Here is an 18748-nt window from a genome sequence, read left to right as displayed (position 1 = left end):
CCCTGCACCAGCACGTGTCAGACAACATCATCCGTGCCCTGACCAACGCCGTTTCTGACAAGGTCCACCTGACCACGGACACGTGGACGAGTGCTGCCGGGCAGGGCCACTATATATCGCTGACGGCACATTGGGTTAACTTGGTGGAGGCTGGGACCGAGTCTGACCCTGGGGCTGCTCATATACTGCCGACGCCGAGGATTGCGGGGCCTACCTCGGTCCAGGTGTTTCAGGCCTACTATGCCTCCTCCTCCTCCCACCCCTCCTCCACCTCCTCCTCCCAACTACCATCCGTGGGCACGGCGCCATCAGTCGGTAGCTCTAGGCACAGCAGCAGTGCCGTCGCTAAGCGACAGCAGGCGGTGCTCAAACTGCTGAGCCTAGGCGACAAAAGGCACACCGCCCAAGAGCTATTACAGGGCATCACGGCGCAGACTGATCTGTGGCTGGCACCGCTGAACCTCAAGCCGGGAATGGTTGTGTGTGACAACGGCCGTAACCTGGTGGCGGCTCTGCAACTCGGCAGACTGACACATGTGCCATGCCTGGCCCATGTGTTAAATCTGATAGTGCAGCGTTTCCTCAAGACATACCCCAATCTGTCTGATTTGCTCACGAAGGTGCGCCGCATCTGTGCGCATTTCAGGAAGTCCAGCCCAGATGCTGCCACTCTCAGGGCAGCGCAGCGCCGCCTCCAACTGCCCGCTCACCGACTGTTGTGCGACGTGCCCACGAGGTGGAATTCAACACTGACCATGTTATCCAGAGTTTACCAGCAGCGCAGAGCGATTGTAGACTGCCAGATGTCAACTTCCACCAGAACTGGTAGTCAGGTCAGTCAGCTTCCTCAAGTCTACAATGAGGAGTGGACGTGGATGTCTGATATCTGTCAGGTGCTGAGTAACTTTGAGGAGTCAACACAGATGGTCAGTGGCGATGCCGCCATCATCAGCCTCACCATCCCGCTGCTTGGCCTGTTGAAAAACTCTCTGGTCAGCATGAAGTCGGAAGCTTTGCGCTCGTCACAAGAGACGGGGGAAGAATATTCCCTTGTTGATAGCCAAAGCACCCTGAGGTCTGTTTCTCAGCGCATATCGGAGGAGGTGGAGGTGGAGGAGGATGAGGAGGAAGAGGAGGAGAATGTTGGCGAGACACAAGAGGGGACCATTGTTGAGTCCTTCACTGTTCAGCGTGTATGGGCAGAAGAAGAGGAGTTGGAGGAGTTGGAGGAGGAGGAAATGGACAGTCAGGCCAGTGAGGGGAGTGAATTCTTACGCGTTGGTACTCTGGCGCATATGGCAGATTTCATGCTAGGCTGCCTATCCCGTGACCCTCGCGTTCAAAGAATTTATTCCAGCACCGATTACTGGGTGTTCACTCTCCTGGACCCACGGTACAAGCAAAATCTTTCCACTCTCATCCCTGCAGAGGAAAGGAGTGTGAGAATGCATGAATACCAGCAGGCCCTGGTGCACAAGCTGAAACAGTATTTCCCTTCTGACAGCGCTAGCGGCAGAGTGCGTAGTTCTGCGGGACAAGTAGCGAGGGAGAGTAGGCGAGCAGGCAGCTTGTCCAGCACTGGCAAGGGTACGCTTTACAAGGCTTTTGCCAGCTTTATGTCACCCCAGCAAGACACTGTCACCTGTCCCCAGTCTCGGCAGAGTAGGGCTGATCTTTACAGAAAGATGGTGAGGGAGTACGTAGCTGACCATACCATCGTCCTAAATGATCACACAGCTCCCTACAACTACTGGGTTTCAAAGCTGGACATGTGGCACGAACTGGCGCTGTACGCCTTGGAGGTTCTTGCCTGCCCTGCCGCTAGCGTCTTGTCCGAGCGGGTTTTCAGTGCAGCTGGTGGCATCATCACCGATAAGCGTACACGCCTGTCGACTGACAGCGCTGACAGGCTGACGCTTATTAAAATGAATAAAGGCTGGATTTCTCAGAATTTCCAATCTCCACCAGGTGAAGGAAGCTCAACCTGAATAATTGATCCACTCCTCCTCCTCCTCCTCATTTTCCTCCTTCTCCTCCTCTTTGTACAGTAAAGCAGAGGAAAATGGCTATTTTTTGACAGGGCCCACTGGCTCTTGCTATAGTACTTCATGCATTTAATTTTTCTGGAGGGCCACCTACCCGGTCCTCTGTTTGAAACAATTTTTGTGAGTGCCACATACAGGCACTCAATCTATTCCATTTTTCTGGAGGGCCACCTACCCGGTCCTCTGTTTTAAAAAATTTTTGGGACTGCCACATACAGGCACTCAATCTATTCCATTTTACTGGAGGGCCACCTACCTGCTCCTCTGGTTTGAAACATTTTTGGGACTGCCACATACAGGCACTCAATCTATTCCATTTTACTGCAGGGCCACCTACCTGCTCCTCTGGTTTGAACAATTTTTGGGACTGCCACATACAGGCACTCAATCTATTCCATTTTACTGGAGGGCCACCTACCTGCTCCTCTGGTTTGAAACATTTTTGGGACTGCCACATACAGGCACTCAATCTATTCCATTTTACTGCAGGGCCACCTACCTGCTCCTCTGGTTTGAACAATTTTTGGGACTGCCACATACAGGCACTCAATCTATTCCATTTTACTGGAGGGCCACCTACCTGCTCCTCTGGTTTGAAACATTTTTGGGACTGCCACATACAGGCACTCAATCTATTCCATTTTACTGCAGGGCCACCTACCTGCTCCTCTGGTTTGAAGAATTTTTGGGACTGCCACATACAGGCACTCAATCTATTCCATTTTACTGGAGGGCCACCTACCTGCTCCTCTGGTTTGAAGAATTTTTGGGACTGCCACATACAGGCACTCAATCTATTCCATTTTACTGGAGGGCCACCTACCTGCTCCTCTGGTTTGAAACATTTTTGGGACTGCCACATACAGGCACTCAATCTATTCCATTTTACTGGAGGGCCACCTACCTGCTCCTCTGGTTTGAAAAATGTTTGGGACTGCCACATACAGGCACTATCCAAATTAAATTGTCTCCATAGCAGCCTCCACACGTTGTCTCCATTGCTACCTCCAAAAGTCGTCCATATAGCTGCCTCCATACATCGTCCCTTTATCAAACGAGGTGTGTCAGGCAGAAATTTGGGTTGTTTTCATGGATTCCACATCAAAGTTGTTAACTTTGTCGCCACCCTGCTGTGTTATCCACAAAATATACTGGCAAACTTTTACCATTTAGGGATATTATTTCAGCGCTTCTTGCGCATCTGTTTACATTCCCCTCACCCGGCATATCCTAAACTTATAAGAACGCTACTACACTTGATCTTATACAAAAGGTTCTTAGAAGTGCTGTTTGGGGAGTAGCCTAGAGACAGGGGCTTGGATTGGCGAAAGCTCGCCTGGCAGCGGAGCGCCAGCTCCATGCGCATCATGCGCTTCTTGCGCATCTGTTTACATTCCCCTCACCCGCCATATCCCAAACTTATAAGAACGCTACTACACTTAACTTGGTGCAGGCTGGGACCGAGTCTGACCCTGGGGCTGCTCATATACTGGCGACGCAGAGAATTGCGGGGCCTACCTCGGTCCAGGTCTCAAAGGCCTACTATACCTCCTCCCACCCCTCCTCCACCTCCTCCTCCTCCGAATTACCATCCGTGGGCATGGCGCCATCAGTCGGTAGCTCTAGGCACAGCAGCAGTGCCGTCGCTAAGCGACAGCAGGCGGTGCTGAAACTGCTGAGCCTAGGCGATAAAAGGCACACCGCCCAAGAGCTATTACAGGGCATTCCACATCAAAGTTGTTAACTTTGTCGCCACCCTGCTGTGTAATCCACAAAATATACTGGCAAACTTTTACCATTTAGGGATATTATTTCAGCGCTTCTTGCGCATCTGTTTACATTCCCCTCACCCGGCATATCCTAAACTTATAAGAACGCTACTACACTTGATCTTATACAAAAGGTTCTTAGAAGTGCTGTTTGGGGAGTAGCCTAGAAACAGGGGCTTGGATTGGCGAAAGCTCGCCTGGCTGCAGAGCGCCAGCTCCATCACAAGATCCAACTAACATAGTTGCAGCACCTTTAATCTACTACTAGTTCACTGCCTCCATAATAATAATAATCTTTATTTATATAGCGTCATCATATTCTGCAGCGCTTTACAAATCATAGGAAACAAATACAAATGTAATGTAACAGAGCACAACATTTGTATGGAACAACAGGAGTGAGGTCCCTGCTCGCCAGAGCTTACGGTTTATGAAGATGATGGGGTAACACGAGGTAAAAGAATATTTAATGGTCAAGCCATTCTTCTTAGGGAATAGAAAAAAATATAATAAATGGAATTGCTGTCGCTTGAAACACTCAGCCGTCATCTTATATACCAGGTCCAGGGTGAATGGGACTGCAGAGAAGTCTGGTGCCTGTTGGTTGCTGGATAACAGATGGGAGGACGACACAGGACGGGTTAGTAGAAGAGTTAAAACTTCATGCAGTTAATGAGTGTTATAGGCTTGCCTAAAGAAATGGGTTTTAAGAGCACGTTTGAAACTTTGGAGGTTAGGTATTAGTCTGATAGTCCGGGGCAGAGCATTCCATAGAATTGGTGCAGCTCTAGAGAAGTCTTGGAGACGCGAGTGGGAGGTCCGCACTAGGGTAGAGGTTAATCTAAGATCACTGGCGGATCTAAGAGCACGGGTTGGGCGATAGACTGAGATAAGAGAGGAGAGGTAGGGGGGTGCAGCATTATACAGAGCTTTATGGATGAGGGTTATTATTATTTTAAACTATTCGAAAGGAGACTGGCAGCAAGTGCAGCGACTGGCATGAACTGTAAGCATACATGGTCCCCTTATCAAACGAGCTGTGTCAGGCAGAATTTGGGGTTGTTTTCATGGCTTCCATGTTAACTTTGTCGCCACCCTGCTGTGTAATCCACAAAATATACTGGCAAACTTTTATCATGTAGCGATATTATTTGAGTGCTTCTTGCTCACCTCCTTTGGTTCCTCTCTGCCACCCATTGGTTTGAAGCCTGAGTCCATTTAGGGTATGTCGCCATGCCACTCTCTAGCCTGCCGCTGCTGCCGCTGCCTCTGCATGCCGTCCCCTATAGTGTCAGGGTCAATTATTGGATGTTTTAGATGCTATCTAGCTTCATTCTGTCACTCTGTCATGGCCATGCTGTTGCCCATAATTTTGGCATAATGGTGCGATTAGGCAGCCTCAGAGGCATCCATGCATGCTGCCCCTGCTGTTTCCTGTCCATTTCCGTGGTGTTTCCATCCTTTTCTGAGGTTCCCAGGTGTTTGGCCAAGCTTCCCTGTGCAGAGCCTTGGTCCCCTTGAAAAATGCTCGAGTCTCCCATTGACTTCAATGGGGTTCGTTATTCGAGACGAGCACTCGAGCATCGGGAAAAGTTCGTCTCGAATAACGAGTACCCGAGCATTTTAGTGTTCGCTCATCTCTAGTTATTACACCAGGAGATGTGCTGGCGGCCGTAGAAGGGTAACAACCCAGCAGCAAGGCTGCTACCTCCCCTTTTGCGTAAGGAGGAACAGGAAGATCACTGCCAGAGTCCTGTGAAATAACCTCCAGCAGGCCACAAATGTTCATGTATCTGCAGAAACGGTTATAAACCAATTCCATGAAGGATGGAATGAGGGCCCGGCATCCACAGATGGGGGTTGGGCTTACAGCCCAACAACAGGCAGGACGTTTGACATTTGCCTGAGAACACCAAGATTGCCAAATTCGCCACTGGTGCCCTGTGCTCTTCACAGATGAAAACAGGTTCACACTGAGCACATGAGACAGATGTCACAGTGTCTAGAGATGCTGTGGCGAGTGATCTGCTGGCTGTAGCATCCTTCAGCATGACTGTCTTTGCAATGCGTCAGTAATGGTGTGAGATGGGACTTCTCCATGTGCTTGCCAAAGGTAACCTGACTGTCATTAGGTACCAAGATGAGATTCTTATACCACTTGCGAGACAATATGCTGGTGCAGTTGGCCCTGGGTTCCTCCAAATGCAGGACAATGCTCGAACTCATGTGGCTGGAATATTTCAGCAGTTCCTGCAGGATTGAATGCATTGAAGCTATGAACTGGCCTGCTTGTTCCCTAGATCAGAATACAGTTGAGCACATCTGGGGCATCACATCTCACTCCATCCACCACAGACTGTCCAGGAATTTGTGGATGCTTTAGTCCAGGTCTGGGAGAAGATCGATCATACCATCCATAACGTTGAGGTAATAAAGGGAGGTCATACAGGCAAGTGGAGGCCATACAAAATGCTGAGCCTCATTTGACTTGTTTTAAGGACATTTCATCAAAGTTGGATCAACCTGTAGTGTGTTTTTCCACTTTCATTTTGTGTGTGATTCCAAACCTAGGCCTCCGTTGGTTAATAAATTTGATTGCCTTTGATGATTTTTTTGTGATTTTGTTGTCAGCACATTCAACTTTGTACAGAATAAAGCATTGAATGAGAATATTTCATTTATTCAGATTCAGCATTCTCCTTATTTTTTCAAATATATATAATGACTAAATCTGGGGTGTGTTATAGTAAAGAGGATGTTACTCTCTTTACTCATTATAATATCTATTTCAGGCCTACACACTTGTAACTCAAAATTCAAAGGGATCAGGAAAATAGGATCATCTATATGACGAGAAAAGTTTACTTTTCTATATTATGCCCACAAAACATGGGAATTCAATGGAAAACTGCCAATGGAATCGATTTAAGGTTTAGTGGAACCTATTTGAAAATGGACAATGAAGGAAAAAACATGCATATTGAATGATTGCAATGTATCAAAAAGCTGTATACAGCTTAAAAGCAGTGACAGGTCAGGTAAACAATATCCACTTGAAAAAGTAAATAGAATGAGTAGCAGAATATACTGACACAGATCAGATTAAGGAATTATTGAGCTTTTTACTACAATAAATAGCTATGGGAGTGAAAGGAAGATATCACATATCATTTTGAAAATAGACAATTGTGTAAACATTCATTTTTGGGTTAAGTGATTCTTTAAAGGGTCACCCTACATGCCTGGTCCCTCTAACTTAATGCTGGATTGCTGCCGTCCTGTAATGTTTCTCCAGGAGCCTGGTAAAATGTTTAATCTAATAATACGCCAAGGTTAAGTGAAGCATACGTGTGTTAAGTGTTTAACAAATATTCCATGCAAGAGTACTTTATAATTACAGCTGTCAAATAGTTGCATTTTGTAACAGAGAGAGCAGCTGTCACCACCTATTATTCATACATTAGAGCTGTCCATCGGCTGGGTGCTGAAGTCACAAGCAACTGGTTTCTTTTTACTATGGATAATGCACTGGTGTAAAATGTGCATTTAACTGCAAACGCTTTCCTTTCTAACATAAAACAATAAGTTAAAATAATAAAGAAGTAAAGTATTTAATTTAAATAATACAGTAAAACCTTTGTAAAAGAGAAACTTTTGATAAGATAAAATTTTGCCGCCACTTAATAAATAAATACACAAATAATGTATTCCTCCTCTTCCACAATATAGTTGTAAGGATAAAGACAACATTTTTTCTAGTGATATAAACAGTCTACATTTTATGGTGCCTCATTAAAAAATATATTATGTAAATCAAAAAGAAAAAAGATGATCAGTGCTCACACTTTTTAGTCTAAACATGTTGTAGCTTTGATGGAGCTTTATTTTGTCTGTTCCCAAGTACAGCATAACCAAACTCTACCATATCATCTGGCATCTCTGGTCAGGGGCATAACTACAAGGGCAGCAGCCATAGCAGCTATTATGGGACCAACAGTGTCAGGGGTCCCCAGCATTTGCAGTATTGGGTGTCTATTAGGTGTGTATATGCTTTAGCTGTGTGGTGTGTATATACTGTATGTATGATATATGGTATATGTCTGTATATATAGTGTTGTATGTGTGTATGCTATATGCATGGATATGTGGTGTTTGTATACTGTATGTATGTTTATGCTGTGTGTGTGGCTCAGCCTCTCCTAGTTGCGACCCTGCCTCTTGTGTAGGTGCTATACAAATCCTATTTCACCTACAACCTAGGCCAAAGGTAACAGATGGGGTATGCTGTTTTCACGACAAGAAGGATTTGCTGGACAAAAGACGCATGGTGGGGTTTTACTCTCACTCCATGAGTGGTGAGATGGATCCATATAAGCTATAAACTGGTATAAAGAGGATTGGTTGCTCCTTGATTTAGATTCCCAAAGGGATTCATATTTATGCATCCAGGATACACCGGATACAATTTTTTTTTTCTTAGACCTAATCTAGATCACATTCGCCACCTACTGCCCTCTGTATGTAAATTTTACATTTTTTATTCTATTTATAAATCAGGATGTTCATGATCAACACTTATATAAGACAATCTATTTAGGTTGCACATTGTATTAAATCATCTTTAATTTGCTCTATTTTTCACAGCATGGAGCGTTCTTCTTACCAAGCTTTATACCAATCGGAGAAACAATATTATGGGATAATTGTATGTTGCCATAAAAAAATCTGATTTCCTTTTCCCAAATATTAATAAAAGATTTCATGGCCTTTAAGATCAACTTCACCGTTTAACAACTTTTTTAAAGCATAAATTCCATTATTAGTATTCCCACAAACATAATCATAATGCAACAGTATTGAATATCATACATGGATTCCAAATTCATGTTATGCAGGTACTAACTGGTGATGATTGTATATTTTACACCACAGAGGAAAATGTATGCAGTGAACAAAAATGTATATAATAATATAATAAAACAGTAATAAAAGTTGTTCATATTCAGATGAATTTAAAAAACACACCAATTCAATGTCAGCATTGGGGCACATGTATCATAAGCCTAGCTTTGCCTGTCTAGTTTTTGGGACTTTTCTTGGCTTTTCAGATGTATCTCAGCGTTTTATCCTCATACATGAGGCGTTTGGTCTTTAGTGAATTTTTGACTAAGCTAATTTCTACACCTGGTCAGGGGCAGCCTGATGCAGGTGAAAACTCAAGGAACATTGCAGAAAACTAGACAATGGTAAACTTTTAAGGGAGAATGTCTTAGGCATAAAAAAGTCACAAATGAGCACAAGCACCAGAAAAGGTGAGTGTGGTGAAAGGAGCAGAGTTCCCCCTTCATGAAAATGCTTGTCTTCCTCGATATTCAAATCCTCCCTTCCATTCCCTCTCCCTCAATGTATTTTTGCGAATTTCACACTTGCTCGTTCAGCACCTAGTAAAGGCAGTCTCTGGGTTACATACAAGATTTTATGGTTGTAGCTGCATACAAAATTCTTTTTTTGTCCCTGTAAGATTGGATTTTTTAAATTTTTTGCTGTCGTGGGATCAATAATTATTAATAAAACTTAATTACAGAGATTGCAGTCTTGGACTAAAGTAAAGCATCCAGAGAGCTTCTCCAGAGACCACAGTGAGCAGAGAGGTCTGTCTGTAACTATGGTTCTTCTGTAATTCGGGTGTCCTTAAGTTGGGGACCGCCTGTACTTGCCATGCTCAGATAACAGTGACAATGGGCCACTTGTCTACACTATATCTAAGCATGCGCTGCAGCAGGTTGCTAGGCGATGAGCTGAGTACACATCTCACTACATAGGCTCTCTGGTGACAGGTTCCCTATAAGGCCACAAGGACATATATATATAGTATATATGGTTCCTGTGGAATCACATGTATAATGACAAAATACATTTATTCTTCCCACAGTGTGGGTAAATTACACTGCATTGTGGGGACAATTTATCAGAAGTGCCTGAGGTAAAATTGTTTTTATTGCCCATGGAAACCAATCAGAGCTCAACTTTCATTTTATGAACAGTTGTGGGAAAAAGAAAACTAAGCTCTGATTGGCTGCCAAGAGTAACTAGAACAGTTCTGCTCTCAGACACTTCTGATAAATCTCCCCCGGTATCTCTAATCCTCTATATGTGGTTATGACCAGGTACTTGTTCATCTTTGACACCTCTATTCTTTTTCTGTATATAATTAATTCTATCAGGTAACAATTCTCCTATAGCGGGATTATATTTTAACAGGTGCCAATGTTTTTGTACGATCTGCCATATTTTGAAAGCCTCTTTAGTATGTTTAGTTATAAAAGAAATCTCAATTACCGTAGTTAACATAATAAAATACATTCTCTACTTAAGTGCCAGCAGAAGACCCAAGAAGAAGAAGACACATATATGGAGAACTTGGTGATGAAGAAATCTTCTGGATGAAGTGACTATTGTGAAGTGATCCCAAGTTACCTTCTTGGTGACTGGTTTCTGTCTGTAGCCTGGAATATGAAGGATAATCCAGGCACAAGTAATACATGATTGATAGCCATTTCTGTAATTTACTATCAAGTGCGGCGAAAACCATGGGAGGTACCACCCCACACTGCTAGTCCTTGTAAATATATCAGCTTGCGCTACAATGTAGCACCCACATCTAATTATTAGGTGTGGTGTATTCTCATAAATTATAGTTTGCATAGAGAGGAAGTAATAATTTCACTCTATAGAAAAAGATTTCCAGGTAATTAAACATTTAGTCCGACTATTTCAGAGTAAAGGTTTCACCAGACTTAAATATACACACTTCAAATTAGGATGTAATGCAGAGACGGTTGTGATTAGTAATGAGGAAGACAAGCTTCAGCTGAAAGAGGGATTTCAGCAAGCGTTAATCCAGCTCGGAGGAAGTGTCACATGATCAATTGAAAAGGGTCAGGAAGTGCAAGGTCAGCAATGATAAACCCATAGGCCAAGGCCCATAAAATATGAGTTTATGTTGTCACTTTCTAATGATGGAGATATGTGTAAATACTAGAGATGAGCGAGCACTAAAATGCTCGGGTACTCGTTATTCGAGACAAACTTTTCCCGATGCTCGAGTGCTCGTCTCGAATAACGAGCCCCATTGAAGTCAATGGGAGACTCGAGCATTTTTCAAGGGGACCAAGGCTCTGCACAGGGAAGCTTGGCCAAACACCTGGGAACCTCAGAAAAGGATGGAAACACCACGGAAATGGACAGGAAACAGCAGGGGCAGCATGCATGGATGCCTCTGAGGCTGCTTAATCGCACCATTATGCCAAAATTATGGGCAACAGCATGGCCATGACAGAGTGACAGAATGAAGCTAGATAGCATCTAAAACATCCAATAATTGACCCTGACACTATAGGGGACGGCATGCAGAGGCAGCGGCAGCAGGCTAGAGAGTGTCATGGCGACATACCCTAAATGGACTCAGGCTTCAAACCAATGGGTGGCAGAGAGGAACCAAAGGAGGTGAGCAAGAAGCGCTCAAATAATATCGGTACATGATAAAAGTTTGCCAGTATATTTTGTGGATTACACAGCAGGGTGGCGACAAAGTTAACATGGAAGCCATGAAAACAACCCAAAATTCTGCCTGACACAGCTCGTTTGATAAGGGGACCATGTATGGAGGCAGTGAACTAGTAGTAGATTAAAGGTGCTGCAGTTAAAACTATGTTAGTTGGATCTTGGGATGGAGCTGGCGCTCCGCAGCCAGGCGAGCTTTCGCCAATCCAAGCCCCTGTCTCTAGGCTACTCCCCAAACAGCACTTCTAAGAACCTTTTGTATAAGATCAAGTGTAGTAGCGTTCTTATAAGTTTGGGATATGGTGGGTGAGGGGAATGTAAACAGATGCGCAAGAAGCGCTGAAATAATATTGGTGAATGATAAAAGTTTATTAGTATATTTTGTGGATAACACAGCTGGGTGGCGACAAAGTTAACAACTTTGATGTGGAATCCATGAAAACAACCCAAATTTCTGCCTGACACACCTCGTTTGATAAAGGGACGATGTATGGAGGCAGCTATATGGACGACTTTTGGAGGTAGCAATGGAGACAACGTGTGGAGGCTGCTATGGAGACAATTTAATTTGGATAGTGCCTGTATGTGGCAGTCCCAAAAATTTTTCAAACCAGAGGAGCAGGTAGGTGGCCCTCCAGAAAAATTGAATAGATTGAGTGCCTGTATGTGGCAGTCCCAAAAATTGTTTAAAACAGAGGACGGGGTCGGCGGCCCTCCAGAAAAATTAAATGCATAAAGTACTATAGCTAGAGCCAGTGGGCCCTGTCAAAAAATAGCCAGTTTCCTCTGCTTTACTGTACAAAGAGGAGGAGAAGGAGGAAAATGAGGAGGAGGAGGAGTGGATCAATTATTCAGGTTGAGCTTCCTTCACCTGGTGGAGATTGGAAATTATGAGAAATCCAGGCTTTATTCATCTTAATAAGCGTCAGCCTGTCAGCGCTGTCAGTCGACAGGCGTGTACGCTTATCGGTGATGATGCCACCAGCTGCACTGAAAACCCGCTCGGACAACACGCTAGCGGCAGGACAGGCAAGAACCTCCAAGGCGTACAGCGCCAGTTCGTGCCACATGTCCAGCTTTGAAACCCAGTAGTTGTAGGGAGCTGTGTGATCATTTAGGACGATGGTATGGTCAGCTACGTACTCCCTCACCATCTTTCTGTAAAGATCAGCCCTACTCTGCCGAGACTGGGGACAGGTGACAGTGTCTTGCTGGGGTGACATAAAGCTGGCAAAAGCCTTGTAAAGCGTACCCTTGCCAGTGCTGGACAAGCTGCCTGCTCGCCTACTCTCCCTCGCTACTTGTCCCGCAGAACTACGCACTCTGCCGCTAGCGCTGTCAGAAGGGAAATACTGTTTCAGCTTGTGCACCAGGGCCTGCTGGTATTCATGCATTCTCACACTCCTTTCCTCTGCAGGGATGAGAGTGGAAAGATTTTGCTTGTACCGTGGGTCCAGGAGAGTGAACACCCAGTAATCGGTGCTGGAATAAATTCTTTGAACGCGAGGGTCACGGGATAGGCAGCCTAGCATGAAATCTGCCATATGCGCCAGAGTACCAACGTGTAAGAATTCACTCCCCTCACTGGCCTGACTGTCCATTTCCTCCTCCTCCAACTCCTCTAACTCCTCTTCTTCTGCCCATACACGCTGAACAGTGAAGGACTCAACAATGGTCCCCTCTTGTGTCTCGCCAACATTCTCCTCCTCTTCCTCCTCATCCTCCTCCACCTCCACCTCCTCCGATATGCGCTGAGAAACAGACCTAAGGGTGCTTTGGCTATCAACAAGGGAATCTTCTTCCCCCGTCTCTTGTGACGAGCGCAAAGCTTCCGACTTCATGCTGACCAGAGAGTTTTTCAACAGGCCAAGCAGCGGGATGGTGAGGCTGATGATGGCGGCATCGCCACTGACCATCTGTGTTGACTCCTCAAAGTTACTCAGCACCTGACAGATATCAGACATCCACGTCCACTCCTCATTGTAGACTTGAGGAAGCTGACTGACCTGACTACCAGTTCTGGTGGAAGTTGACATCTGGCAGTCTACAATGGCTCGGCGCTGCTGGTAAACTCTGGATAACATGGTCAGTGTTGAATTCCACCTCGTGGGCACGTCGCACAACAGTCGGTGAGCGGGCAGTTGGAGGCGGCGCTGCGCTGCCCTGAGAGTGGCAGCATCTGTGCTGGACTTCCTGAAATGCGCACAGATGCGGCGCACCTTCGTGAGCAAATCTGACAGATTGGGGTATGTCTTGAGGAAACGCTGAACTATCAGATTTAACACATGGGCCAGGCATGGCACATGTGTCAGTCTGCCGAGTTGCAGAGCCGCCACCAGGTTACGGCCGTTGTCACACACAACCATGCCTGGCTTCAGGTTCAGCAGTGCCAGCCACAGATCAGTCTGCGCCGTGATGCCCTGTAATAGCTCTTGGGCGGTGTGCCTTTTATCGCCTAGGCTCAGCAGTTTGAGCACCGCCTGCTGTCGCTTAGCGACGGCACTGCTGCTGTGCCTAGAGCTACCGACTGATGGCGTCGTGCCCACGGATGGTAGTTCGGAGGAGGAGGTGGAGGAGGGGTGGGAGGAGGAGGAGGCATAGTAGGCCTGAAACACCTTGACAGAGGTAGGCCCCGCAATCCTCGGCGTCGGCAGTATATGACCAGCCCCAGGGTCAGACTCGGTCCCAGCCTCCACCAAGTTAACCCAATGTGCCATCAGCGATATATAGTGGCCCTGCCCGGCAGCACTCGTCCACGTGTCCGTGGTCAGGTGGACCTTGTCAGAAACGGCGTTGGTCAGGGCACGGGTGATGTTGTCTGACACGTGCTGGTGCAGGGCTGGGACGGCACACCGGGAAAAGTAGTGGCGGCTGGGGACCGAATACCGAGGGGCGGCCGCCGCCATGAGGTTGCGAAAGGCCTCGGTCTCTACTAGCCTATAGGGCAGCATCTCCAGGCTAAGCAATCTGGAGATGTGGACATTAAGGGCTTGGGCGTGCGGGTGGGTTGCACTATATTTGCGTTTCCGCTCCAGCGTCTGGGGTATGGAGAGCTGAACGCTGGTGGATGCTGTGGAGGATCGTGGAGGCGACGATGGGGTTTTTGTGGCAGGGTCCTGGGCAGGGGGCTGACTATCAGCTGAAACAGGGGAAGGAGCAGTGGTGTGCACGGCCGGAGGTGAACGGGCTTGTTGCCACTGAGTGGGGTGTTTAGCATTCATATGCCTGCGCATACTGGTGGTAGTTAAGCTAGTAGTGGTGGAACCCCTGCTGATCCTGGTTTGGCAAATGTTGCACACCACAGTCCGTCGGTCATCCGGTGTTTCCTTAAAGAACCTCCAGACTTCTGAAAATCTAGCCCTCGCCGCAAGAGCCCTCGCCACGGGAGCTTCACTAGTTGACACATTTGGCGCTGATGCACCAGCTCTGGCCCTGCCTCTCCATCTGGCCCCACCACTGCCTCTTCCAACCTGTTCTGGTCGAGGACTCTCCTCTGTCTCAGAAGCACTGTGTTCACCCGGCCTATCAACCCAGCTTGGGTCTGTCACCTCATCATCCTCCGATCCCTCAGTCTGCTCCCCCCTCGGACTTCCTGCCCTGACAACAACTTCACCACTGTCTGACAACCGTGTCTCCTCATCGTCGGACACCTCTTTACACACTTCCACTACGTCAAGAAGGTCATCATCACCCACAGACTGTGACTGGTGGAAAACCTGGGCATCGGAAAATTGCTCAGCAGCAACCGGACAAGTGGTTTGTGACTGTGGGAAGGGTCCAGAAAACAGTTCCTCAGAGTATGCCGGTTCAAATGCCAAATTTTCCTGGGAGGGGGCAGACTGGGGGGGAGGAGGCTGAGGTGCAGGAGCTGGAGGAGTGGCGATTTCGGTGACATGGGTGGACTGCGTGGAAGACTGACTGGTGGACAAATTGCTCGAAGCATTGTCGGCAATCCACGACATCACCTGTTCGCACTGTTCTGGCCTCAACAGTGCTCTACCACGAGTCCCAGTAACTTCAGACATGAACCTAGGGAGTGTAGCTCTGCGGCGTTCCCCTGCTCCCTCATAAGCAGGTGGTGTCTCACCCCGGCCAGGACCACGGCCTCTGACCCCTGCAGTAGTTGGACGCCCACGTCCCCGCCCTCGTCCTCTACCCCTAGCCCTCGGGTTAAACATTTTTAAAATGAGAGTTATAACTTTAATTTTTTTTAACTTTTTTTTGTGTTTTTTGTTTTTTTTTGTGTTTTTGAGTTTTTAAAACCAAACGATGCTATCCTATTGCTATGGCTATTTTCTAGCCAAGTATGAAAGCACACTACTATGCCAGATGAGATGACGCAGAGTTATGAAACAAAATAAACGTAAAATAAAAAAGGAAAAATGGCAGACTGTGCCTAATTGAAATCCAACCCCTACTAAATTTTCCCACTTCGGTCTTTGCAATGGATATGTGCGTCACTAAGCGCAAAACACACCGGTCGCAAGTCTCACTACAAATTGCTCACAATTTGCTAGTAGATGCACTGCAGCAAGTACAGCCACCAGCAGATCAACCAGAAATCAAATATATATAACGCTACTGTAGGCGTAAGTAAGCCGTTTAGATTCTCCTATGGCTATTTTCTAGCCAAGTATGAAAGCACACTACTATGCCAGATGAGATGACACTGAGTTATGAAACAAAATAAACGTAAAATAAAAAAGGAAAAATGGCAGACTGTGCCTAATTGAAATCCAACCCCTACTAAATTTTCCCACTTCGGTCTTTGCAATGGATATGTGCGTCACTAAGCGCAAAACACAGCGGTCGCAAGTCTCACTACAAATTGCTCACAATTTGCTAGTAGATGCACTGCAGCAAGTACAGCCACCAGCAGATCAACCAGAAATCAAATATATATAACGCTACTGTAGGCGTAAGTAAGCCGTTTAGATTCTCCTATGGCTATTTTCTAGCCAAGTATGAAAGCACACTATTATGCCAGATGACATGACGCAGAGTTATGAAACAAAATAAACGTAAAATAAAAAAGGAAAAATGGCAGACTGTGCCTAATTGAAATCCAACCCCTACTAAATTTTCCCACTTCGGTCTTTGCAATGGATATGTGCGTCACTAAGCGCAAAACACACCGGTCGCAAGTCTCACTACAAATTGCTCACAATTTGCTAGTAGATGCACTGCAGCAAGTACAGCCACCAGCAGATCAACCAGAAATCAAATATATATAACGCTACTGTAGGCGTAAGTAAGCCGTTTAGATTCTCCTATGGCTATTTTCTAGCCAAGTATGAAAGCACACTACTATGCCAGATGAGATGACGCAGAGTTATGAAACAAAATAAACGTAAAATAAAAAAGGAAAAATGGCAGACTGTGCCTAATTGAAATCCAACCCCTACTAAATTTTCCCACTTCAGTCTTTGCAATGGATATGTGCGTCACTAAGCGCAAAACACACCGGTCGCAAGTCTCACTACAAATTGCTCACAATTTGCTAGTAGATGCACTGCAGCAAGTACAGCCACCAGCAGATCAACCAGAAATCAAATATATATAACGCTACTGTAGGCGTAAGTAAGCCGTTTAGATTCTCCTATGGCTATTTTCTAGCCAAGTATGAAAGCACACTACTATGCCAGATAAGATGACGCAGAGTTATGAAACAAAATAAACGTAAAATAAAAAAGGAAAAATGGCAGACTGTGCCTAATTGAAATCCAACCCCTACTAAATTTTCCCACTTCGGTCGTTGCAATGGATATGTGCGTCACTAAGCGCAAAACACAGCGGTCGCAAGTCTCACTACAAATTGCTCGCAATTTGCTAGTAGATGCACTGCAGCAAGTACAGCCACCAGCAGATCAACCAGAAATCAAATATATATAACGCTACTGTAGGCGTAAGTAAGCCGTTTAGATTCTCCTATGGCTATTTTCTAGCCAAGTATGAAAGCACATTACTATGCCAGATGAGATGACGCAGAGTTATGAAACAAAATAAACGTAAAATAAAAAAGGAAAAATGGCAGACTGTGCCTAATTGAAATCCAACCCCTACTAAATTTTCCCACTTCGGTCTTTGCAATGGATATGTGCGTCACTAAGCGCAAAACACAGCGGTCGCAAGTCTCACTACAAATTGCTCACAATTTGCTAGTAGATGCACTGCAGCAAGTACAGTCACCAGCAGATCAACCAGAAATCAAATATATATAACGCTACTGTAGGCGTAAGTAAGCCGTTTAGATTCTCCTATGGCTATTTTCTAGCCAAGTATGAAAGCACACTACTATGCCAGATGAGATGACACTGAGTTATTAAAAAAATAAACGTAAAATAAAAAGTAAATGGCAGACTGTGCCTAATTGAAATCAAACCCCTAATAAATTTTCCCACTTTGGTGTTTGAGGTGGATATGTGTGTCACTAAGAGCTAAACACAACGGTAGCAAGTCCCCCTGCAAATTCCTCACAATATGGTACTAGCTGCAAATAAAAAAAAAAAGTAGAACGTTATTGTAGCCCTAAGAAGGGCTGTTGGGTTCTTGGAGAATCACTCCTGCCTAACAGTAAGCTAATAGAACACCCTAACGCTTTCCCTGACCAGCAGCAGCTCTCTCCCTAGCGGCATCCAGACACAGAATGATCCGAGCAGCGCGGGCAGCGGCTAGTCTATCCCAGGGTCACCTGATCTGGCCAGCCAACCACTGCTATCGACGTGTAAGGGTCATGCTGGGTGGAGTGCAGAGTCTCCTGGCTTGTGATTGGCTCTGTTTCTGGCCGCCAAAAAGCAAAACGGCGGGAGCTGCCATTTTCTCGAGCGGGCGAAGTATTCGTCCGAGCAACGAGCAGTTTCGAGTACGCTAATGCTCGACCGAGCATCAAGCTCGGACGAGCATGTTCGCTCATCTCTAGTAAATACCTTTTATAATGGAAATATCTAAAAGTAATGGAAATGCTACATCTCATTATAAAAGCTCATACTCTTCTACATTGTGTACAGGGCTAGAGAAAACGGTATTTCTGATTATCAACTAAAAACCTTGAAAACCTTCCCAACATGTGTCTAATACTATGAACTATTTATAGATACGGTTTTATTCATATATTTTTTTCATGATCAGCACTCTGTGTTACAATGAATTACTCTGCCTCTGTTACACGTTCATCTTTCACTCTCCTATAGCAAGGTTACCCACTGTTAAAGCTAGAGGACTAGGACTAGAGGGATAATGGACAGAATGCCATCACTATTTCTAAAGTCTAATAAAACCACCTCCATTTTTTATTTATATGTATGACATATCTGGACAAAAAAATCTGTTTCATATCTAACTGTTTCATATCTATCTTTTCCATATCTAATA

The sequence above is a fragment of the Engystomops pustulosus genome, chromosome 7 (assembly GCF_040894005.1).
Source record: "Engystomops pustulosus chromosome 7, aEngPut4.maternal, whole genome shotgun sequence".
In the NCBI taxonomy this organism is placed as follows: Eukaryota; Metazoa; Chordata; class Amphibia; order Anura; family Leptodactylidae; genus Engystomops; species Engystomops pustulosus.
The sequence above is the reverse complement of the archived record's forward strand: the minus strand, read 5'-3'. Positions refer to the sequence as shown.